The sequence below is a fragment of the Protopterus annectens genome, chromosome 10.part0, assembly GCF_019279795.1.
Source record: "Protopterus annectens isolate FY-2018-M chromosome 10.part0, PAN1.0, whole genome shotgun sequence".
In the NCBI taxonomy this organism is placed as follows: domain Eukaryota; kingdom Metazoa; phylum Chordata; order Ceratodontiformes; family Protopteridae; genus Protopterus; species Protopterus annectens.
In genome coordinates this window covers 402,240,368-402,267,342 of record NC_056744.1, presented here as the reverse complement: position 1 = coordinate 402,267,342, position 26,975 = coordinate 402,240,368, and the positions used below count along the sequence as shown (strand labels likewise).

Genomic DNA, 26,975 nt, shown 5'->3' with positions numbered 1-26,975 from the left:
CTGCAACATTTCCATCTCTGGCTTGCTCTCATTCCCTCTTCATCTCTGATTTTCACAGTTGCTTCCTTTCTAATTGTTTCAGTGCTGTTTCACACTGCTGACTTGACCCTGTCAGTACTGGTTCCAACCAGCTAGGCCACTGTGATATCCATTTCCAGTCTCTATTCCAACCCCTCCCCCAGTTTCCTTCACTTTCTTTTCTTTCCAACCCCTCCCCCAGACTCATTAACTTTGCCTTCCTTCCTGTGGCGCCATCTTTTACCTCTCTGAACCACTCTAATCCTTTCCCTATACCACTGCTAGAATATCCATTACCCCTTGCATACTTTCGTCTGAACTTACCTTACACTCACCGATTGTTTTTCACTTTTGACCTTGATTCTTCCTTTCCCTATACCACTGCTAGAATATCCCTTACCCCTTACATACATTCATCTGAACTTACCTTACACTCCACTGATTGTTTTTCACTTTTGACCTTGATTCTTCCTTTCCTTGGCTCTACCCGCTCCGTTCGCCCTACAGGCTCACTCCGCTCCACTACCCTACCTCCAAATCCCACCCACACTCAATACCCTTACACTTATACTTAGCTAGCCACTCCCACCACATCTACCATCAAATCCAAACTACTTAGCTAGCCACTTCCACCATCCAAGCCAAACTACCCATCATAGCCCCAAAATCTCCTCCCACAGTTCACCCATTATAGTAAGCCTACATTCCAGAGTTTACTGCCAAACACAACTTATCCTGATAAACTACTAAACAATTAACCTAAACCATAATCTCTTACTCAAACTAACTTCACAACTTAACTCACCCCCTACTTCTACTCTAATAACCATCATGACCCTCAAATCTCTAGCCCTACCTACTCAAATAATACTTCGAATTACCTTAACTTACTTAAATTATATCATCCAACCTACTAATGCAAACCCCTCCCCACATTTCACACCACTACCCCATCCTCTACAAGGTACACATCTACTATTACTCATATATCTCCCAGTCTCTACCCCCTCAACACTAGCATGCTCTTCCCCTATAGACTCCTACCTAACTCTAAAAACACTGTTCCCAACTACACTACTCTAATGTCCACAAAACTATCTACCTGTATACTATCCCCCAAACAAACCAAATACCTCATCCATCATCTTATCTCTATCCTTCTCTCCGGGGACATCCACCCAAACCCAGGCCCCTCTACCACACTGCATCCAACCCCCCAAGCAACAGGCAAACCCTTCCACTTCTCAGCTCTAAATGCTCAGAGCCTATGTAACAAAATTCCAAAATGTCATGCCTGGCTTCTACATAACCTGCCCTATATTCTCTCCAACTCTGAAACCTGGCTTAAGCCCCACATACAAGATTCTGAAATAACTCCTCCCAACTACTGCATGTTAAGGAATGACAGAACACAAAAAAGGGAGGTGGTGTAGCACTCCTTTACTCGGTATCCCTCTTAGTCACCCCCTATACCAAACCCTTTCCCAAATTTGGCAAGGCAGTAATAATACCAGCCCTACTCCACCTAAACAAGCATAAACTCATATTTGTTCTCTCCCTCTATATTCCCCTGGTGACAATATAGCATCCCTTGAAGATATTCTCTCCTGGGCCTCTACCAACATTACTCATGAAACCATAATCCTGGGGGACATGAACATAAACTGGGCCACAATCCAATCTCCCTCTAACTCACTCAGTATTACCTTATATAACTTTACACAACTAATCAATTCCACTACCAGGCCTTCTAAGAACTCCATCACTGGAACTACAATAGACTGGATTCTACTATCCCATCCTCACTATATCTCTGATAGTGGTATTCTCCCAGACCCACTAGCTGACCATTTCCCCACTTTTGGCCACCGTCTCCCCTCTTCTATACAACTAACTCACACCTATATTTCCACTCGTTGCCTAAAGAACTTCAATGCTGAATCCTTCTCAAATGCACTAAAAAGCACAAACTGGAACCCATTAAAAACTCTTTCCCTAGATAATGCTCTATCCTACTTTAACTCTACTTTCACAAACCTGTTCAACTATTTTGCCCCTCTAAAAACAAAACATATAAAAGGTAATCCTGTACCCTGGTTAACCAAAAACACCTTAGCTACTATGTGACTCCGTGACAAAGCCTGGACACGTTACCACAAAAATAAACTACATTCACCCTAAACAAATATAAAACACTGTGAAATAAAGTTAAAAAACGTATTACCTTAGACCATAAAGCCTATTTCTCCACTCTCCAAACCAACCACACCACCAATCCCAAACTATTATGGAAAGGAATCTCATCTCTCCTCAACCTGGGAAAAAAAGAAAACCCTTGCCCCAACCCAGATGCATCTGACATGGACTTGGCCACCCAATTTAACTCTTTCTTCATAGAGTCCATAAGCAAGCTAACAACATCCTTCACCAACACCTCTACAACCCCTCCTCAGCGTGCTCCCGTCCTCCTCTAGGATCCCTTGCCCCCAACCTCCACCTTTCTCTATCAATCCCATCTCTATAGCCACCATAAAAAAACTTCTACTAAAATTAAAACCTGGTTACAATGCCCCTGATGAAATTCCCTCCTACTTCCTAAAAGTAGCCGCAGAAGCCATTACTCTCCCTATCAGCATACTAATTAATTGGTCTATCTCAGATAGCCAGGTCCCCCAGCTCTGGAAAAAGGCCTTTATTATTCCTCTCCATAAATGTGGCAATAATAATGGCATCCCAAACTTTCGCCCTATCGCCATCCTATCCCCTATTTTTAAGCTAATTGAAAAGTGTGTACACCAACAACTCTTACCCTACCTCATCAATAATAAGCTTCTTACCCTCACACAACATGGCTTTAGACCAGGTCATAGTACCACCACTGCCCTCCTCTCCTTCCTAGAAACAATCAACAAAGCCCGCGACTCTGGCCACTTTGTATCCACTCTTTTCCTCAACCTCTTAAGGCATTTGACACTCCTTCTTACCAAACTCTCTAAACTTAACATATCCCCTTCCTCTACCCAGTGGTTCTCAAGCTATCTCACAAACAGGCAACAAGCAGTTAAATGGAAAAAAGCTACCTCACCCTTCCTTAATACATCCACAGGTGTCCCCCAAGGTTCCATTCTAGGCCCCCTAGTATTCAACATATTCATAAGTGATTTCTTCCAAGCCATTCCTAACTCCAGTCTCATCCAATATGCAGATGATTCTACTATAATCTGTTCCTCCCCTTCCATCACAACTCTTAATCTAAAACAAGCTGCCTTCTCTCCCACTGAGCACTGGATGCTCGACAACCATCTAGCCCTTAATGCAACCAAAACAAAACTTATGTTATTCAATGCATCCAAAACCTCTTCCCTAGACAAACACACCTTCATAATTACCAGCAATAATAATAGCCCCATAGAACTAGTCTCTGACACAAAGTTACTAGGAATTACCATTGACAATCAACTAAAATTTGATAAGCATCTACAAGCAAATATAAAAAAAAAAACATAAAAAATTAGGTATGCTTTACCGCCACGGTCACTTTATCTCTTCCACCACCAGGATTACATTAGCTAATACATAGCTCATCCCATCCCTTTTATATGGTACATCTATCCTAACCAGCCTACAATCTTCCCTCAAAACAAAACTCTCATCTTGTTATAACAAAATATCCAAATTTGCGGCAGGTCATAGAGCCTCTTCTCACCACTGTAATTCCCTTCACCAACTAAGTTGGCTAGAATTACCAAACTTCCTCACATATACCCAGCTCATCCAAGCACACAAACTCATTCATAACCCATCTCTCTGCCCCTCCCTAGCAAATACCTTTGAAATGCATAAACCAAATAGGCTCCTAAGATCCAATTCCCAAAACCTAATTAAATTGCATAAACCAACATATTCTGCTGGGAATCAATTGATGTCCTTCTTGCACGCCGCACGCCTCTGGAACTCTCTCCCTTCTCCCATCTGCACCACCAGCAATCTCTCCTTGTTTAAAACCTCACTGCACTCGCATCTTACCTCACAATGGAAATGCTCTTGCTCTCATCCAACCTAATTCTACCACACTTTCTACTTAACTTTCGAAACTTTGTTGCCTGTCACTACCTCCTAAAGTTTTACATTCCTTGGGACGTATTTGACCAATGACTAAAAAATTACCTCACTGTAATTCCCTAAAAAAAAAAAAAAAAAAATACTACTTATTGAATTCACCTGATGTAATTTTCCTAATGAAAATCTTTTTTTATTTCTGTATTATGTAACATCTATTTGAATTGTGCAATATGGGTTTGTACCATACAAAATATGTGTGTGTGTGTGTGTGTGTGTGTGTGTGTGTGTGTGTGTGTGTGTGTGTGTGTGTGTGTGTGTATGTGTGTTTGATGATATGGGCTAGACCAGCACAGCTAGCTGGAGTTTTGTAAAGAATGATATCCTATGAATATCAAACTGATTTGTACAGATGCTTATGTTACAAATGTATCCATCCATCCATCCAGCCATAACCCCTTTTTCCCATTTTTGCACACAGGGTCGGGGTTTCACTTCAACAACGACAATCATCTAGAGCCAAGGTTTATACCTCAAGGTGGCTAGCCCTGCCACAGTAGTTATTCCATACCACACACTTGCATCCACACTCACACCTATGGCCAATTTACAGTGTTCAATTCACCTACTGCATGTCTTTGGAATGTAGGAGGAAACTGGAGTATGGAAGACACCCAGCCCAGAACTGAACCAGAGAACATTTTGCTGTGAGGTGACAATGCTATCATGTGCCACCCAATGAGATATATAAAGTTATGGATTAATTTAATTTGCCTCTGAATAAGCCTGCATGCTTAAAAACAGATGAAGCTCCATTCATCACTGGAAGGAATAATGCCTTTGTAACTAATTCTTAATTTTGTGTCTTATAAAATTTTTGATTATCACTGTATCATTCACAAAGGAGCAATTTTGTGTCAAGCCTTAAAATGCAACACATCATGGGAAAAATAAGTTATGTACTCACCATAACATTACGTCTGCGTTGTCCATTTTCATTCTTCCTCAACTGATGAGTCTTGGATACAACTTGGTCCCTTCTTCCAGATCACTGGATCCAACTCTCAAGCTCCTACCTTTATCAATAAATCCTTGACAACCTAACATACCTCAGATCGAGTTTGCTGCCCTTAGTAGACAATGAATAATACCTTAAGAGAACTTATAGATTAAAGTAACAGAACTGAGGCTCAAACAAGGAATCACAGTTCCCAAAGTATTATCCCTTAGGTCTCTCCAGGACTAAAGGGAAGGGGTTAGGAGGGCAGGAAGCTGAAGAAAAATGAAAATGGACAACACATATGTAATGTTATGATGAGTACATAACTTATTTATCTGATGTTGTCATTTTCATTCATTCCTTAATTGATGGGATAGAGTCCCCAGCTAGATGAACCTTGGGTGGTCCTTATGGAAGGACACTTCGGAGTACTGTTCCTAGAAACCAAATCCAATTTGTAATGAACAATAAAGGTATGAGTACTGGACCAAGTTTCAGCTGCACAAATATCATCGATGGAAGTTCTTGAACAAAAGGTTGAGGATATCGCCATAGACCTTGTGGAATGAGCTCTAAGGGGGTTAAGCAAGGACAGCCCTCTTTTACTATAGACAAAAGATATGCAATCAATCCGTTAATCATTTTACCAGAGTGACTTTGGAAATTGGTATGCTCAATCTTTTAGGTGAGAAGGATACAAACAACTGGTTAGTCTTACAGAAATTTTTGGTCTGATGGAGATAAAAATAAAAAGATGGGTTGATCTGTAAGGAAGCCTGGTCTTTATGAAAAAAAAAAAACAGGTAAGTCGACTTGGAAGAAAGAATGTGGAGTTCAGATACTCATCTAGCTGATGTAATTGCAACTAGGAATGTGGTTTTCAAGACAAAAACTTAAGGTCTGACTTGGCTGAAGGTTCAAAGGGGCCTTGGGTCAGCACTTGAAGCAGGATAGTTAAATCCCAAGAAGGAATAGGATCCTTTACTAGAGGCCTAAGCAAAAAAAAAGTTACTTTGAGAAAGACTTTGCATAAAATAGAAGAAGATAAGGATGAATTATTTTCACCTAGATGGAAGTTTGAGACAGCAGCCAGCTGAACCTTAATAGTAGAAAAATTAGCCCCTTCATTGAAAATTGAAGCTAAAATCTCAAGTATAGCCTGTATACGGACAGATAAAAAAGGTCCAAATCTCTCTTAAGGGCCCAGAAAGCAAATCACTTCCATTTACTTCTATAAATCTTTCTATTAGAAGCCTTTTGGGAAGATAATAAAATATGACAGACTGGAGATGAATGCTTGGGCTCTCTAGCAATCAGTGGAACTGGAGAAACCAAGCAAACAGTTTGATGTCTGTTACATCTGAATGAGTCATCCTAGTTGGGTGAGACAGGAAGTCTGGATTGGGATCAGATACCCAGAGCGGATGTAGTAGATGAGGCCAGATGAAGGAAAACCAAATCTGATGTGGTCAAAAGGGTGCAATGAGGATAATTTTGCTCTTCAACTGGTATGCTTTTGATAGAAATTTGGGGATTAGAGGTAATGACGGGTAAGCATAGAGAAGACCGGAGGGCCAATCGTGGACTACAGCATCTCTCAGTGACTCCCCCTTTGAAGGGATCAGGACAATGAACCTGCTGCACTTGTTGAAGGGAGAAGCAAAATGGTCACAGCATGGCTGGCTCCATCGATGGAAAATTCTCTCCACCACTTTGACATTGAGAGACCACTCATGAGGCATCAGAGTAGACCTGCTTAGTCTGTCTGCAGTCACACTGGCATTCCCCAGTATGTGCATTGATATGAAAAAGCAGCCAGAAGAGGTCGCCCATTGCCACACTCACATTGCTTTGTGACATAGAAGGTAAGCTATGGTTCCTCCTTGTTTGTTGATGTACCAAACTACAGTCCATCTGAAGAGCAATTGTCCTGCAGGAGAGAGAGTCTTGAAAGGCCTGCAATGCTAGGAGGACTGCTGTCATTTCCAGGACACTGGTATGCATATTTGCCTCTTCTCGGGACCACATACCTTGGACTGCCTTTCACAAGTAGTGCCCCCCCCCCCCCAGTTGGGAGGAGTCCATGGTCACTGTAGTTGTGGGCAGGGGGAGGACAAAAGGAAGGCTTTGAGAAACTTCATATGAGTGACTCCACCAAAGACGATATTTTTTGCAAGATTGTGTGACCTTGACTAGGGTGAATAAAGGCCGCTGAAGAAGAGACCAATTTACCGATACAGTCTATTGCAGAATCTGCATGTGAAACCAGGCCAACGGGACTAGGGTGATTGCTATTGCCATGACTTCGAAGGCCTGTAAGATTAGTTTTGCCAGGAGTGATGGATGTGAGATCACTTTCTTGACCTAGGATCTGAGTGTCTGAATTTGTGTTGGAGGAAGAGAAACTGTCTCAGTGACCATGTCTAGATGAGCACCTATGAACACCAGTCTCTGTATAAGTGTGAGTTGTGATTTGCTCCAAACTGACAGTGATGTCTAGGAGAGGACACATCTAGAACAAGTGGTCCCTTGCTTGTAGAAATAGATGCCTGGGTGGATCAGTTAGGAGCTAGTCATCTAGGTACAGATGCACTCTGAATTCCAGCAGTCTAAGGTGAGCTGTTACCACTGCCATGCATTTGGAGAACACCCTGGGGGCTGTGGTGAGGCAAAAGGGCAGTGCTCTGAACTAATAATGACTGTCTCCCAGCCAGAAGTGCAGATAACTTCTTGAGTGCCTGTTTATTTTGATGTGATAGCATGCATCCTGAAGAGCTGTCGAACACATCCAATCATCCTTTGGCAGTACAGGCAAAATGGACTTAACCATGACCATGCAGAACTCTGAATATTTCACATATTGGTTTAGTTTGCTGGGATCCAGAATAGGTCTCAAGTCCCCTGTCTTCTTTGGCACAAAGAAAGATTTTGAGTATGTTTCGGATCCTATCTGGCCTGTGGGGACCTCCTGGATGACTCTTTTTCTCAGCAGCTTTTCTATTTCTAATGCTGCATTCTCGCTCTGATTGGCTGAAACATCAGGGATTCTTTTCATTCTTGCAAGACGAATTTGGGAAAATGGTATGATATAACCTCTGGACATAATTCTATGCACCCAGGAATCTTTTATAATGGATGACCAAGCTTTCTAGTGCAGTGACAAATGCCACCCCCCACCTGCCTCCAGAGGGCAACAGCTGGGTAACTTTTCAGGAGTGCTAGAAGGATCTGACTGAGAAAGAATCCCAGAAACCCTGGTTCTGTGGGTCACCTCTGCCACAGGGGTGACATCTTCTGTTAGCTCTGGCAGAACTATCTCCTTGTAAGTATTGGAAAGGACCCTAGGATTTGCAGAAACACATCTTTCTACTTCCTCGCTGATTCCGGGAAAAGAGCCTTTGAGAAGTAGAAAAACATATCCCAGTGACAGACAATGTCTTTCCTTCTTGCTCACTTCTGGAGAGTGTTTCTTTTACTTTTTGGCCAAAAAGGGAAGACCCATCAAACAAAGCATTGATAAAAGAAGATATGAAGGGCTCTGCAAAAATCTCAAAGGCACACCCAGGTATGTCTCCTAATCGCTATGCCTAAACTGGCCACCCATGAAGCACCCTCTCCATCGTGCAATATCAACCTCGTGGATATATTAGCTATAGACTGAAGGGTGGCCAGTTACAAAGAGACTCTATTTTGGTCTTCCACAGACATGGACCTAGAAAGAGATCTGGAGTGCTCTTTAGTCAAATCTCTTTGCAATCTCATAAAATGTGGCAAGTAATTCAACGACCCCAGAGCAAAGGTCAGTGAAGCATAAATGCACTTGCTGAATCTGTCCATGGCCCTAGATTTCCTGTTAGGGGAATGCCCATAAGAATGTGCTCTACAAGCTCTTTCTTAGAGGCTGCTGCCACAACCATGGCATTAACTGGGACCCCTTTGTTCCAGTGTGTTCTGACCATTGGGGGGGGGGCTAAAAATGTATCTGGACTCTTAGGGATGGGCCCTACAATATCTGGTTCCTTCCATGACTGATGTGAGATGAGGTCTATAAGTTCATCAGTTGGGGGTCACCAAAAATGTAGCTGGGCCAGATTCAAAAGCCTCCACGAACACTGAATCCTCTTGGGATGGAGTGTCAGAAGAGCAACCACCTTTTTGGTTTAGGAGTTTAAGAATGTCTCCAAAGTAGATGTCTTCAGGTGGATATCTGGGGGACCCTTCCCCTTTATGGACATCTCTGTTTTCAATGAGAGATTCCTGAGGAGAATCAAAGTGTTTCCTTTTACACGTTTTTTTTTGAGGGACATCATCAGTGGGATAGTCTGGTGAGGTATAGGAAGTAATACGAGAGTCCTGATGGACTAACTAGAGACTTTAATGGGCTGGCTGTCCCAGATGAATAGAAGAATGAGGCTCAGAGCAAACACCCAAAGGTGGTAGAGATTTATGATCTGAGGGTGTAGGGACATCTTTTCTTTTGGTAAAGAGAAGGCCCACATCACAATCTCGAAGGCAGAATGCCTAGGGGAAACGGAACCAGAGGTATCGCAGCTGACATTTCCTGCACCACTGACCCCTGAATCCCTTGAGGCCCACCACCAGAGGATGGAACTGGACCCGAGCTGTCCAGAGCCAAAGCTCCTAGAGACAAGGACAGCTCCAACAACTTCGGAGTCAACCCCAGTCCCCCAGATCCAGTGGTGATGCTTTGGCACAGACAGTTCTCCTGTTCTGAAAGGTTTGGAGTTGGACAACTCAGGGGAGTACACCAAAGTCAAAGATCCCCAGGGATCTCAGATCTGAGGGCTGCAAAGCCACACAGCAGATCGGAGAAGTAGAAGCTAAAAGGGAACTTATAATGGGCAGGCTCACAGATCTAAGCTTAGAGGAACTTCATCATCCTATCCACTTCTCCCTTGGACAAACACATAGAAGGCTTGAGTGAGGAGCTAGTTGATGGTGGCACCTCATGTGTTTATGTGGAGATTCCTGTAAAAATGGGGAAGGGAGTCAAGTATGTATTGGATCTGGTGAACAATAAGGTGTCCGGATCTGAAGTGATTTTGTTTTTGAAGCAGTAGGATTTGTGGTAGTCGGATCCAATTTCTTTGAAATTTTTGATGGTGACTCAATAAGGATGGAGCCGAACATGTTGAGGAATCTGGAGACCTCTTCCTGGTATCCTTTTCTTTGGCAATGAGTTGGGCTTCCCTTTGACTGATTTCTTGGAGGAGATTTGAGCCCCAGTTGAAATTGAGGAGGAGGAAGAAGAAGGGAGAAAGCCCTTCAAAACTAATTTGTTCCATCTATCAGTAAGTGTCCTGACATTGAAGCCTGCAGAATCAGAACATCCTGAATCTAACTGTGCAGTCCGCAAGCAATAGATGCATTCCATGTGGGCATTTGAATTGGGTATTTTTTGTTCTGGTTTTAAAAGGAAAGGCAACAAGAAAAAATATTTATTCATATATATTATAATTACTATTATTTTTTAAACAAGAGAAACTATTAATAATGGTAGTAAAAAGTACCCTGAAAAGGGTAGAAAGAGACAAGGGAAAGAAAAAAAAAGCCGAACTTCCAACAATAGTACTAAAAAGAAATACTGAAGGTTCAGTAGAAGTGAAAGAAAAACCTGACAAGTAGAAGAATATACAAAAAAAACTCTGAATTAAGGTGGGAAGGTGAAGAAGAGGCTTAAAGGATAGCCTGCTGGAAAGAAAGTTTTTGACAAACTCACTGTTTTATCTTGAATTTCACCCAATAGCTAGAGAGTGACAGGATTTGTGTCTGTAGTAATATTGCAACAAACAAGGATCTGAGTTAAGTTAGACTGGCAGGACATTGTGAGTAAATTGAGAAGCTCGAGAGTTGGAGCCGATGATCTGGAAGAAGCGACTGAGTCGTATCAGAAACCCATCAGTTGAGGAATGAATGAAAATTACAATATCAGATCATACTTTCAACTATAAACGTCATCAGATCCAGTGGCCTTAGTCACAGTTTTCAGTCTTCCATTCAAAAGCTGAGTTTGAATATAGTAATGTCATTTATTTCATCCCAGTTTGCTGGCTTAGTAGAGATATCACTTGCACGATGATAGCAAAGCATTCTTGACAAAAGAAAAAGAAAAAAAGAAAATTTTTTTCCTGATGATCATAGGATCACAGAATTACAAGACAAGTAATTCTAGAGAGCATTTACACCTTTCCAGTGCCCAAACTCATGGCATATCACTCGCTTCTAGGTAAGTAATAGGTTTTCAGATGCGCATTCAGTCATCAATGCTTGTCTTGAAGGATGCAAAGGATATCTCTCTGTTTCACATGCAAGGACAAGCACTGAGTAATATATCTGTCTGGACAGTGTGTGTTAGTTATATATTGGTGGAAATTTAAATCTTTAGTCAGTGTTTTTGGAGCTGTTTGTCTTGCAGAGGTGAAGGAGATCAAGAAGGGGTGGTTTCCTTAATGAAACACACAGATCACCATGCACCTTCTTTGTAGCTAAGGGTCTTTAGACCACAAACAAATTTAGTTAGGAACCTCTGGGGCCTTTTTAACTGCATGATGTGTCTGGATAGGTAGATGTCAGAGAGAACACTGTAATATATAATCCATCTAATTAGGGCTGAATACAAAAGGGTGATAAACTTCCTTTGAGCTGGATGAGATGTCTCTGGATATTAGCTGCTCCAGATAGGATGATTTTATGACTACTAATTCAACATCGTTGTCCAAGAAGGAGTTACTGACCAAGGTGCCAAGATCCATGACTACAGTGTCAGTTTTGAGTGAGGTACTATCTATAGTGTAAATTGTAGCTGTGAGTTGTTTGCCAGATGTGATGGTGTTGCATTTTTTTCCCTTTTTCTTTCTTTTAGCCCTTTTTGTACACCTTTGATTTGCAAGGTTTACTTCTTTCTGCAGTGATTTCACATCAGTAGGTTATCTGACAATACCATCCAGCTTACAATCTTTGATAAACCCTAGTCAGTAATAGGCGAGTGTTTACAGTCTGGAGGTCAGAGAAACATATGCCTACATGGAGGGATCCAGGTACTGAGCCTTGAGTTATACCACAAGTTACTTTCTTGCTTTCTGAGGTGGCTTCCACTACTTCAACTATGTGACTTCTATCTCAACCAGTTTGTTATCCGACTTACCATGTAAGAGGTGTCAAACGCCTTATCCAGACATGCAATATTGACTGAATGATCACTGTCCTCTACTTATGTAACCTTTCCAAAGAAATTTACAAAATGAAGTAGACATGATCCAGCTCTAAGGGAAAAAGTACTGAGGGTTTAATTGTATGGAGTTATTAATATCATAGTTTATGAAGTCAGATACGATGCATTCCATGGTTTTGGAAATTAGGCTGGTTAGGCCGATGGGTCTATAGTTTCTGGGAGCTGTGGTAGTGACCTCTTTTCATGCAGGCATCACAACAGCTGTTCTCTACATTTGGGACACACCCAATGGCTCCAACAGGCAATGTTTAGCACTACTTACTAGCTGCCCAAGTAAACTGTCTGGCCCCAAGGAACTGCCATCTTCAGTTTTGAAAGCACAGTTAGAACATGTTCCTTGATGATGCTGGGGAATGTGAAGGACTCAGGGATTTGCAAGACTTTGGTAACTGCTTCTGGTAAAAGGTGGTACTAACTTTACTTGCCAGTACATTAGCTATATCTAAGTAGTAAGAGAGTGTGATTGATCTCATTTTGGTTTAGTTTGGTATGCTGCTGGGTGCCATTTCTTACTTCTGTGATGTAACTGAAAAAAATATATAATTATCTTTCACTTCAGATGCAACCAGTTATTTGTTTAGCTTTGATATTCTTGATGGCAGTTTTTAGTTCTTTTCTGATTTTACTGACAAAAATGTTTGATATTAGTAAATTTAGATTTGTTGCAGGACTTAATTTTTTTCCCTTTGGTTACAGAACTTATTTATATTAGTGGACCAAAAGGTGGCTTGTTACTAAATTTCCCATTATATCTGTTTCTACTGGTAACTGCTAGGTCTATAAATTTTTTTAGGAGATAGTTCAAATTGGGACTGCTAGGGTTATGCAGTTTATTTGGGTGGGATCGGAAATCACCTCCATATGTTAACTGACGTTGCATGGGGACTAGAGATATTTTAAGTGAACTGACAGTTCATCATAACTTAGTAGGTTTGTCCATTTCTGTAAAGAAGAAGATTACTGATTTATAGTTGGATTTAACCTGACATAGACTACAGCAACAGTTATTCATGAGGAGAAAATGTTGATGGGAGCATTTTATGACTACCAATACAACATTCTGGCCCAAGGAGAGGGATCCCTGACTACAAAGTCAATTTCGAGTGTGGTACTGTCCATAAAGTAAGGTACAGATGCGAGTTGTTTGCCAGTTGTGATGATGCTCTACAGAAATGCCCCCACAGTTTCTCTGAGGTCTGAATGAATGTATGTGAAATTCTAAGTCCAGTTAAGTAGGGTGTGATATCTTTACAATGAAACCAAGTCTGCGACAACAATGACATGCATGTGCTCTACTTGCAAGCAAAGGTCACCTACCATCTCATTCCAGGATGTCACATACTACACCCCCCCCCCCCGAATGAAACTAATTAGCCAGTTATTGATACATCATATATATATATATAAAATATATATATATTATTGTTACATTTAAGAATAACACTAGGTGAAGGTAGGACTCTATTCAAGATCAGAGTCTTACCTGCACCAGACACATCAATCGTCTGATCCACCATGTATCTCTGCAAATCCCTCAGTGTTAAATACTACAAGTCTCTTGCATCCACATGGGCTACCACTAGAACATATATTTGCCCAGTGTGAAGAACTGAAGAAACTGAACAGCCCTTATAACACTGTGATTCATAGTGCTGGAAAGACAACTAATTGTCACTCTGTCCTTGTCCAGCCTCGTAAGCATGGATTCTGTGTGCCTAACAGTGGAGTCACCAATTAATAGGACATATCTCTTTTTGATTAAGGACTTAGTGGCAGACGGAGGACCACAGAATGCAGTCTAGTGACTCTTTAATATATGTAAGGCAGGTGAAATAATGTTAGTAGAGCTTTGCTAAGACTTTATCTTCCTGATTCTAAGAGGTTTAAAAAGTGACTTTTTGATACTTTCAGCATAAGCTAGTTTGGTGTGTTCAGAGACGGATGAGGGCGGTATTGTATGGTGCTCACAGGACATCTTTTTGGGTGAGAGAGTGGCCTCTGTATGCTGTAGATACTCATACTTTTCATAGGGTGCAATATGTAGGCCTAGTAACAGTTTAGGCAGCTCCTACAGTGCTTAAGCATATTGCATAAGGCAGGCAACAGAAAGGGATATAAGCTGATATGTTTTTCATATTGGCCAATTAGGTATACTTCTCACAGAGGGTCAAGTATTATCAAATACACAATCAGTGACTTAGTCCACGGGTTCCCAAACTGTGCGCAGCAGTGCCCTGGGGAGCCGTGGCTTCCTTACAGGGGAACCGCGAAGCTTAGCAGCTGATTGCAGGTAAGTGAATGCCTGTATAAGTGTGTGTGTGTCTGTCTGTGTGTGTGAGTGAATGCGTGCATGAAAGCAAAAGAGTCTGTGTGTGTGAAAGAGATCGGGAGAGTGAGAGCGATGTGTGAGTGAATGCAGGAATGAATGAAAAAGTGGCTGTGTGTGTGTAAGATCGGGAGAATGAGAGCGATGAGTGAGTGAATGTAGGAATGAATGAAAAAGTGGCTGTGTGTGTGTGTGTGTGTGTGTGTGTGTGTGTGTGTGTGTGTGTGTGTGTGTGTGTGTGTGTGTGTGAGATCGGAAGAGTGATGTGTGAGTGAATGCAGGAATGAATGAAGAAGTGGCTGTGTGTGTGAGATCGGGAGAGTGAGAGCAATGTGTGAGTGAATGCAGGAATGAATGAAGAAGTGTGTGTGTGTGTGTGTGTGTGTGTGTGTGTGTGTGTGTGTGTGTGTGTGTGTGTGTGTGTGTGTGTGTGTGTGTGTGATTGAATGTCCAGATTTTTGCCTCATATTTTTGGTGTGTTCCTCCTAAAATCTGTACTTTTCTGGCAAATAGTTGAGGATTGAAGTCATTAAATAATGACAAACATTTGAGTTTAAGACTCCACATCCTTCAGAGAATTCATGCTAATCCAGATTTTTTGCTCTAAAATCTGGACAAAGCCTAAAATGATGGGGGGACAAAAAGGGACAGATTTGAAATATTGCTCTTACAAACTTAGAAAGTTGATAGAATAATAGGTTTTGCATTAGCAAAATATGAGGCATAAATCTGGACATTCTGCGAAAATCTGTACAGTTGAGAGGTGTGAATCACACACACACACACACACACAGACACACACTTCCTCATTCATACCTGCATTCATTCACACACACACACACACACACACACACACACACACACACACACACACACACACACACACACACAGCCACTTCCTCATTCATACCTGCATTCATTCACACACACACACACACACACACACACACACACACACACACACACACACACACACACACACACACACACACACACACACACTTCCTCATCACATCCCTCTCACTCTTCCGATCTCACACATACACACACACAGTCACTTCCTCATTCATACCTGCATTCATTCACACATTGATCTCAGTCTACCGATCTCACACATACACACACAGCCACTTCCTCATTCATACCTGCATTCATTCACACACACACACACACACACACACACACACACACACACACACACACACACACACACACACACACGGATATTTCCTCATTCATACCTGCATTCACTCACACATTGCTCTGACTCTCCTGATCTCACACACACACACACACACACACACACACACACAACCACTTCTTCATTCATTCCTGCATTCACTCACACATCGCTCTCACTCTCCCGATCTCACACATACACACACAGCCACTTCTTCATTCATTCCTGCATTCTCCCACACTCACTGCGAACTAATAAGCTTAACTGCAAAATAAACCGCAAACTGTTCCCGGTTTATTTTCTAGCTAAGCTTATTAGTTCGCAGTGACCCTGTGAGGAAGCCGTGGCTCTCCAGGGCGCCGCAGCGCACACTTTGGGAACCCCTGAAATATGCACTTTATGTGTGCCATGGGGGGGAGCCTTGGGAAAACCTGGATTCAGCAAGGGAGACAAGAATCAAAAAAGTTTGGGAACCACTGACTTATAGGGAGAAAGGATCTGAAGTAGAAGACATTACAATAACTGTACCAAACAGCAATGGTTGTAGTAATTAACAACACCATCAACAAGTTTCAACTCAATACAATCCTCAATTAAAGATGAAAAATGTATATCTTATGGATGAGTGGCTTAATGCAGCCAGATGCCTGGACTACTCTAAGTATGCATCTTAAGCTGTAGAATGAGTACCACTTTCCTAAAGCAAGAAATCACAGTATAGTAAATGGGGAGGGGGGCTAAGGTATGGAATTGGTTCCACTTTCTGTAGTAGATATGTGTGGGCGGGGGAGGTCTAGAATGAGTGTTACTTACTCAAAGCAAGACATCCCACTGGAATGGAAATCACAGATGATCAAAAGCTTGTATTTGAATAATTTGGCATTTACAATGGAAGTAATTCAATGTTAGCAGACTTTAATGTTAAGCTTCAAAGGGGAGACCAGTCTGTCCATAAAACAAATGACCACACTGCTTCATTCATCCAGAAATTAAAGCTACTGCAAAACCGGGGAAAAAAAGTCACTCACTTTCCAACACTGCCAACAGGACCAATGTAAACAGTGGAGCAGAAAAACTATTTTCAACTCACTACTATCCTGAAAGATGCATTTAATCTAAGATTTTAAGTTGCCAAACATCTTGATAATATGAACATTTTATAAATCCTTTTAAAGTAAATCTAGTCAGGTTCCAATAACATGTAGAATCAAAGTAATTTTAGAATAATATTCTCTCCAATGGATTTTTGTTACTTTTTATAATTGATAAGATACTACTGAATTATTCCCAGATCTGCTAATATTTACATTTAGATATTTTTCACCTTTCTGGAGGCACGTACTGTGCAAACAATTGCCTTTTTGAATGAAATATTAAGTCAAAATCCAGAACTCATCTTCTGGATGTTCATTAATAAGGAATACTACAAACTGCCATGCTGAGTAGTAATTCAAACATACCCTATGACTCATAAAAAGTCCCACTACTCATGGCAACTGCCCACCACAGTTTGGACAATTAATGGGATGGTGAGTAAATGCTATTCAGAGACAGCTACAGCCACTATGAGAAAGACCTCATTATCAGCTCCTTAGCTTCCCCCTGTATTAAACTGTAGCCCACTAGCCCTGTCACACCTAATTGGAGAAGTGCTCTCCCTAGCAGCTCATGCATCACATTATCAAAAGCACTCCATCATGGTACTCCTTTACATGAGCAAATTCAGGCTTCCATGCACACAAATGCTCACACACATGAACTAGCGCGTGCACACACACACACACACACACACACACACACACACACACACACACACACACACACACACACACACACACACACACACACACACACACACACACAGCCACTTCCTCATTCATACCTGCATTCATTCACACACACACACATACACACACACACACACACACACACACACACACACACACACACACACACACACACACACTTCCTCATCACATCCTTCTCTCACTCTTCCGATCTCACACACATACACACACACAGTCACTTCCTCATTCATACCTGCATTCATTCACACATTGATCTCAGTCTACCGATCTCACACTTACACACACAGCCACTTCCTCATTCATACCTGCATTGATTCACACACACACACACACACACACACACACACACACACACACACACACACACACACGCACACGCACACACACACACATTCATACAGCTTCATTCATGACCCCGAAGGCACATACACGCGCACACACACACACACACACACACATTCATACAGCTTCATTCATGACCCCAAAGGCACATACACGCACACACGTGCACACACACACACACACACACACCTGCTACCACTGTAAGAACTGTCTTCTAGAAGTATTGTTCTATAGGATTACTGATCTTGTCTCCCACTTGACCTATTTATTCTTTTTTAGTCTTTTTACCGTTATGAATGTTTGTTCCCATTTTTTTCTTTATTGCATTATACAATTTTCTTTCTACTAACATAATAGTCTACTAACAATGGAGCTTTTCTCCCGAGCCTCCGCTGAAAAAGGGTTTTATGCCCAGTTGGACTCTCCCGGTAACCAAATGTAAATTAAATAAATAATAAATACACATAAGTGCTCCCATAGGAGTGAAAGGGTGAGCTCTGTGTTTTTACAGCAGTCACTTTTATCACCAATACTCTCTGTGTTTCTACAGCAGTCACTTTTATCACCAATACTTAAATTTTGACCAGTCAAATGATTTAGTCACTGACATTTCTGGGAGAAATCATACTGCTAAATAACATTCTCCCCTCCCCTGGACCACCACACTATCAACCACCTTTGCCCATGACACAGCTCTCTGTGCTGAGGCCCACCCGAGAGAAAAATATCAGGAAAAAGGATGGTCTAAGAACTGGAAAGGAGTACCATGATGGAAAAAAAAGAAGTTATGTACTCACCATAATGTTCCATCTGTGTTGTCCATTTTCATTCTTCTTGGGTTCAGATCTGACCCTCAGATCCAAGTCAGCCATTATTTACAGCTTGTAGCCACTAGAAAACTCTTGATCTCCTCCCTTACCTATAATGCTCTATCCCCTAACATACCTCAGATCTTGTTTGCTGGATTACAGTTTCAAAAGAAATATTAACATCCTGGTAATAGAAACCCATACCTGGAGCTCAACACAAGGAACAGTAGTTCCCTTATAAGGTTTGTTCTTCCAGAAGTCATTAGTTCAAAGGTAGGGGGTTGGTGGGAGGGGAGTTGAGGAAGAATGAAAATGGACAACACAGAAGGAATGCTTTTTATATATATATATATATATATATATATATATATATATATATATATAGAGAGAGAGAGAGAAAGAGAGATATGTAACTGTTTTATCTGATGTTGTCAATTTTCATTCATTCCTCAACAACTGGGACAGAGTCCCCAGGTATCTGAAATACCATGAGGACTCTAAGGATGGATTTTCCTGAGCAGGGTTGAGCCAAAAGCAAGGGGGTCAAATTGGGGGTTCTTCACCTTACCAAATCCTTCTGGGACTTCGGAGGCGTTCTTTTGGGAAGTCCAGTTGCCCTTTAAAATTTTTCCCCTTTTTAATTTTAAAAACTTTTCCCAAATAGGCTGGACATCTAAATTGGCTGGTGAAAGTGTAGCATGATTTGAAAAATTCCAGGGGAAAGGGTTTTTTTTAAATTTTAAATATTGATACAATCAAGCCATTTGGAAAATTTTAAAAAGGGGAATTTTGGTGGAGGAAATTTCCAAAAGTTTTCAAATTTTCCCGGACCGTCCAATAAATGAGTTTTATGGAATCCAATTTTTGGGAACATATATCACTTTTTAGGTGTTTTTTAAAAATGGGGGTTCCAAAGGACTGTTGTTAATTTGGGCCCCAAATTTTGGGAGAAAGGATGATTATGAAGGATATTTTAAAAGAAAATTAATAAGGGTTTTATAAAAAAAACCTGAATTTGAACTCGAGGGAAATTTAAAGGTTTTAAGGGGTCTTTAAGTAAAAATTAATTACGAGTTGGTCCAAGGGGAACATAAATTTTTTGTGATTTAAAATTAAAATGGAGGGGTTTAATTTGGGGGTTAATTTGAAAACCTTTTAAAAAGGAAAAGTCTAGCCATAATAGTCCCACATTCTTTAATGGAAAATTGGAAATGGGAAATTTTACTCTTTGGGAGGGAAGCTCCAAATAACTTTAAAATCCCAAACTTGTTTAATGGGTTCGGTTCCCAAAGGTGAATTGCCAGAAATTAAAATTTTTGGGGAGGTTTGGGGGTTTGGGAACCTTTTTAAAAAGCCAAAAAAATTTGGGAAGGTTTAAAAACCCTGGTAAAAAGGGGCAGCCAGAACTTTAGAGGAGTGATCGATTGAGAATTTGGCAAAATCAGGAACTGGGCCCGGGTTGAAAAAGGGGGTTTTTGCCCCAAAAAAAACCAAAATTTAACAAAGGGCCATGAAGGTTTTGGGGAAAGGGGTTTTTGGCCGGAAAATTTAAACGGGAAAGGAAGGGGGACCGGGGAATTTGGAGTTCCGGGGATTCTGGAGGGTGAAGAAGAAATTGGTTTTTTGGGGGCCATCCTTTTGAGAGGGGCCAAAAAAGGGGAACCAATTTGTCCAAGAATAAAAATAAGTGATGGTTTATGATTTTTTTACGGAAATTCGGTGAATAAGTTGTAGGTGTACCTGGTGTTCAGTTCCGGGTGGAAAGGATCACAGAACGGCACTGAAGGAAGGGAGCTGGGGCCCCCCCCCTTTGCCCATGGAAAAAAAAAGGGTGTTTTTTAAAATTTAGAAAAAACCCCCCTTTTAAAAGGGGTCAACAAACTCGTTTTAAAGCGGGATTTTAATGGGGTTTTTTAAAAAACAAAGAGGGTTTTTTTTTTTTTTCCCCCCTTTTTTTTTTTACGGCCCAAAAAATTTTTAATGGGCCAAAAACCCGCTGGGGCCCCCCAAAAAAGGGGGCCTTTCAAAAAAAAAAGGGGGGAAAAATTTTCCAAGGTATTAGGATTCTAACGGGGCAAAGAAAAAATTTTTAAAAACCTTACAAAGGGGCCAAAAAGGGCCCACTTTTTTTTCCTAATTGAAATGGCCCAATTGCCTAAAGGGGCAGAACTTTTAGGGAAATGTAAACTCAGATTTTTTAATGGAGTATAACGGGTCCAAATGATGTAAATATTCCAAAGTTTCCATTACTGGTGAGGCTTGTAGTGGAGTTTTAAAGGGCCACAATATTCTGAATGCGGTAAGAGAATCAGCCTGGTAGAAGGGGGAGGAAGCTTTTGTGGAGTGAATTAGATGGGTGAGGAACTCCTGGCGAGTGAGCAGAGATCTGGCTGGTGAACAAGGCCCGAATGCGGTGTGAATAAAAGGGGAAACCAAATTGCGGGCCAGAAGGGCAATGGGGTTTTTCGTGAAGGTTTTTTTTTTTCCAGAAATTTGGCAAAGGGAAGGGAAAAGCGAAAGGGAAAGGGGGCAATCGTGAACATTTCCCTGGGGATTGGGGGGATGGGTGAGAAAAATGGGCTTGTGTGGCTATCTTTCTGGAGGGACCCTTTAGAAAAGGGCTTTTAATTCTCCATGATTAAGATATAGTATGCTTAGAAAGATTTTTATTTAGGAAATTAGTTCAAATTTAGGGTTTCCGGTGATCAGTTGCCGGGGGGGAAAAGGGATCAGACGGAAACCAAAACGGGCATCTCAGATAGGTACCTGCCAGCATTTGGGAAACCCTGGGCTGGTAAACCAAGGGCAGGGTCGAACCAAAGGACGGCTCCACCGAAGCGAAAATGATCCCGGCCCGGCCCAAAATTTGTTTTGGGACCCCCTTTCAGACCTATTGAGCTAGTCGTCCTTTCTTAAGAATAAGGGCCCTTGAAGCGGACCATTAAACCCTTTTTTTCTTACAAATTTATTGCAGGTCAGATTGGCCTCCAGTCCCCCTTTGGACTAAAAGCCTTGTATTCAACCTATTGCCTTGGACTTTTGGGATTTTTTTTTCTAGCAGTTTGAAATTTCTAAGCTCGGGTCTCAAATGGGGCAAAATGGGAGCTTTTTTGGAATTTTGAAGGGATCGAACCTCGGAAAGCTTTTACCCTTGTTTTATAAGATTTCCAGCCTGAGGTAAAAATCACCCTGAGCTCCAAGCAGGACACTCCTCCCAGGAGTCGGGGTTTTCAGGTGTTCCTGCACTGGTTTTGGGACCCTTCCCCGGGCTTTTCCACCTCTCCCCCCTCTGCTCTGGGGGGGCTCCCCCTTGCCGGGGGAAAGACCCCTGGGTTTTAAACCTTTTTCCCGTTCCCTTGTAGGTCTGGATGGGTGGAAAACGGACTCCGACAGCAGACAGAGTCTTTCCCTCCTGTTCACACCGGGTAAGGGTCTCCTTTACTTTGGGGCCAAAGAGAGTGGCACCATCAAATGGGCTTAGTAAAGGAAGACTTGAAGGTTTCCCAAAATGAACATAAGCGCATCCAGGATTGTCTGCAAAGCAATCGCTGAAGTCTGCCTACGATCCCGTTGATATCAGCCTCATGGATGAGTTAACAATGGATGTAAGGGTATGAGAGGGCTGTAACTTTCTCTGAGACAGCAGCATCTGTAACCCTGGAGGGTATCTCCCAACTCTTTGATAGATCCCTCTGTAGCGTGTAAAATGGGTCAAATAGTTCAGGGATGATAGAAAAGCGTGAACTAAAATGCGTTCCTGTATCTTCCATGTCCTAGAATCTTGTTAGGCGGATGGACAGATGAGGAAGATTCTCTTCTCACTGCCACCACCATGCGCCACTGAACTCCTTTGTGAGGTAAGCCTTGTCTTGGGGTGCAGTGATGTACTTATTGGCTTCCTAGGGACTGGTTCCACTGTCAGGTGTCTCCCACGCCCGAGCAATCAGCTCCATTAACTCATCAGGCGGAGTGACCCAGGAGGAGGAAGGCGACACCAATGCCTTCAGCAAGACTGACTCATCCTCAGAAGGGGAAGGCCCAATCACCTCTCTGTTTAGGATCTCCAAGATGTCAGAAAGGAGACATCTTCTGAAGGTGATTTTGGGGACCCTTCTGACTCATCAAGTCAGTATCGATGTAAAAGGGATTCTTGTGGAGAATCTAAGTGTCTCCTCTTACACAATCTTTTCCTAGGGACTTCTTGGGAGCATCCGAAGAAGCCTCCGAGGAAGAGGGGCACCTCCAGGGGTGGCTGAGACACGTGCTCGACGCTTGGATGTGGCCGTGTGGGAAGATAACGGTCCTTTATGGGAGGAGAGGCTTCTGAGTGTTTTACCCTACAAAACTCCCACATCAGGCACGGCCCGAGTGGAATTAAGAAGGGGAAGAATCGAACAGGCACGGGCATCGACGACGACCCGACATCCGACCCGGGGTGAACGGGGCACCCGTAAATATTGGCCGCCCAGGTTGGCTCCAGTACGACCAATGGTACGGTTCATGAGAAAAGGCTCCAAAACAACATCTTCACCGAGGCTCCACAACAGAAAAACCTCCCACCAAACTGGAAGCCTCAACAATGGAGAAAAACCCAAGTTTGACACCTGTGAACCAATAATTGAAACCACACGCCCAAAATTCGCACCACACGACACATATAGGGGCCGACCAAACGGTAAGGAAGAACAGCCACCCACAGTCGGAAGCTCCTCACGTTAAGACCGAGTCTGAAATGAACTTGAACGGCCAGTCTTGGACCGGGATCTACTTTTAGTTACCATTGATGTTGGCCCCTTTTCATTCTTAAGGATTTTCCTTAAACATCAGCTCTGAAAGGATTTTCAACCTCCCATAAAGTTTTTGCCATTGGGCTCCCTACGAAGAAGAAAAAATAGATTTACTAGTGCAGGAGACGGGTAGCCGATTACAGTTTACCTTTTCCACATATTGGAACACTAAATCCTTTAGCCATCAAATGTCATCAAAGAATAGTCAACATTGTAGTCAAGTCAAAATGCATCCCGTATGGTCAACCTTTCAAAACTAGGTACCCGAATGCTGAACCACAAAAAAATATCAGAAACGAGCCCAAGAACCAAAAACCCAAAGAATAAAATAAAAACTTTGTATAACCAAGAACTGGAATAATCTATTTTTCTTGGGTGATCTCGAGCTCATCATGCAGAGCATTGCAAACTAGTCGGCATAAACAGTTTTGTACTATGTTTACTCTTCCTCAGAGCTTTGCCGGTACAGTTTCTAAAACCATGGTAAAAAAACCCGAGAACAGAACAGAGTTCCTTATAAGGTTTGTTCTTCCAGAAGTCATTAGTTCAAAGGTAGGGTTGGTGGGAGGAGTTGAGGAAGAATGAAATGGACAACACAGAAGGAATGCTTTATTATATATATATATATATATATATATATATATATATATATATAGAGAGAGAGAGAGAGAAAGAGATAGAGTTTTATCTGATGTTGTCAATTTTCATTCATTCCTCAAAGGGACAGAGTCCCAGTACTGAAATACCATGAGGACTCTAAGGATGGATTTTCCAGGGTTGAGCCAAAAGCAAGGGTGGCTATGGTGGTGCAGGTTAGCTTTCACCTCACAGCAAGAGTCTCTTTTCGATTCTTGGCTGGAGTGCCTTCGGGCAGAGTCTGCATGTCCTGTGGTCACATGTGTTTCCTCGGCTACAGTTTCCTCCCACATTCCAGGTACATGCAGTAGGTGGACTGGACACTCTAAATTGGCCATAGGTGAGTCTGAGTGGTATGAATGAACTACCACGGGAGGGGTAACCACCTGTTGGTGTAAACTTTGGCTCAAGATGATTGCCACTACTGAAGTGACACCCAGACCCCATATGCAAAATAGAAAAAAGGGTCAAGGATGGATGGATGGATGGAATTGAGCCAAAGGCTGCTCATCCCCTCGAGACCAGATCCAATTTGTAATGAGTAAAGGTATGAGGATTAGCACAAGTAGCAGCTACACATATATCATCTATGGAAGCCCTGGATAAAACTACTGATGATGTTGCCATGGACTTGGTTGAATGGGCTCTCAAAGGTTTTGGTAAGGAAAGCCCAATTTATTATAGACGAAGGATATACAATCAGCCATCTGGCTAAGGCTACTTTTGTAACTGGCTTGCCTAATTTTGAATCCGCAAAGGAGACAAATAATTGATCTGTTTTTCTGAAGTCCTTTGCTCTGTGTAAGTAAAAATATAATTACGTATGATTGTCCAGTAAATGTAACATGTATTCACCTTTGTTTGGGAAATTTGAAAATAAAACTGGCAGATTAATACATTGGTCGATGTTGGATTCTGACACCACCTTAGGAAGGAAGGATTGGTTCGTAATGCCACTATATCCCTATGAAATATTAAGTAGGAAGGTTTACAGGACAATGCATGAAGTTTTGACAGTCTTCTAGCAGAGGTGATGGCTACCAAAAATATAGCTTTCCAGGTCAAAAACTTAAGTTCACATTTTTGCTGGTTCGAAGGAGTGAATTAAGCCATGTAATATTAAATTTAAGTCCCATGGTGGCGTTGGATCCTTATAAGGAGGTCTCAAAAGAAGAGTGGAAGAGTTTTCAATCCCTATGTAAAAGTTAGAGATGGCAGCTAGTTATATCTTAATAGCAGAGGAGCTGGCTCCTTTATTGAAATTTGCTGCTAAAAATTCAAGGACACTATGCACTGGTGTTGAAAAGGGTAAATATGTTTCTCCTGCACCCAAAACAAACATGTTCCATTTATTTCTTTAAAGTTTCCTTATGGAAGCTTTGTGGGAAGAAAAGTATATGATGAACAGGGAAGAGAGTGTATGCTGTCTGGCTATCAATGGAAGTGGAGAAACCATGCAGTTAGTTTTAGGTTTGAGATATCCAGGTGAGTCATGTCTGTAGGGTGAGACAGAAGGTGTGGAATTGGATCCAGAATCCACGGAATATAGACTAGATGAGGCCAAAGAAAGGAGAACCAAATTTGTCAAGGTCAATCAGGGACACTAAGGATGATTTTGTTCTTCAACCGGGATGCTTTCTGTAAAATTTGGGGATTAAGGGGTTGGGAGATACACATAGAGGAGACTGGGGGCCATTTGTGAAGTAGAGCTTCTATCAGTGATTACCCCGGTGGGGGGATTAGGGCAAAGAATGTGCTACACTTGTTGTTTAGGGGAGACTCAAGTAGGTTGCAGCATGGCTGGCCCACTGGCAAAAATCATTTCTGCCACATTCTTTTTGAGAGACAACTTCTCATAACGTAGTAGAATGGACCTGCTCAAATTGTCCATTATCATGTTAGATTTCCCCAGAATGTGCACTATCAGAAATCAGTTGGGAGAGATCGGCCAGAACCACATTCTCAGAGCTTCCTGACACAAGGGGTTAAGATCTGGTTCATTCTTGTTTGTTGATGTAACAAACCACGGACATACTGTCTGTCTGAATTGCAACTGTCCCGCAAGGCGAGAGTCTTGAAAATCCTGCAATGCTAAGAGCACTGCTCTCATTTCCAGGACACTGATAGGCATACTGGCATCTTCAGGGGACCATGTGCCTTGGACTCTTTTCCCAGGAAGTACCCCCCCCCCCCCATAATCTGGGATGCATCTGTGGTCCCTATGGCCTTGGACTGAGGAAGAATGAAGGGAAGGCCTTGTAAAACCTGATCTGAGCAGATCCACCACCAAAGATATCTTTTGGATGTTTTGGTAATTCTTATCTGAGTGGACATATCATGATGAAGAATGGACCACTGAATTGCTAACATACACTGAAGAATTCTCATAGGAAATATTGCTAGGGGAACCAGAACTATCCACAGACCTTGACAAGGCTTGGAGAATCAATTGGGGTGAAACTGAGGAATTCTGAATTAACCTTCTGACCTGGAATCGGATATTCTGACTCTTGGGATGGGAAGACAGGCTGTCATGGATACTGTGTTGAAAATTGCTCCAATGAATTCCAATGTTTAAGACAGTTCTAACTGAGATTTGTTGTAATTTATGGTAACCCCAGAGGAAGCAAGTCGGGAGTACCTGGTCTTGAGCTCTTATCAGTAGGTGCATGGTTGGAGGTAATGAGCCAGTCATCCAAATACAGAATCAATCAGAATCCCTGTAGTCTTAAGTGAGCTGTTACCACTGCCATGCATT

The 26,975-nt window shown here is 42.0% G+C and overlaps 1 protein-coding gene across 1 annotated transcript in view; it reads right to left on the bottom strand.

Moving 5' to 3' along the window:
• The window catches only part of HMCN1 (hemicentin 1), a 5,606,893-nt gene that overhangs the window by 1,769,326 nt on the left and 3,810,592 nt on the right, over positions 1 to 26,975 (bottom strand). The window lies entirely within an intron of this gene.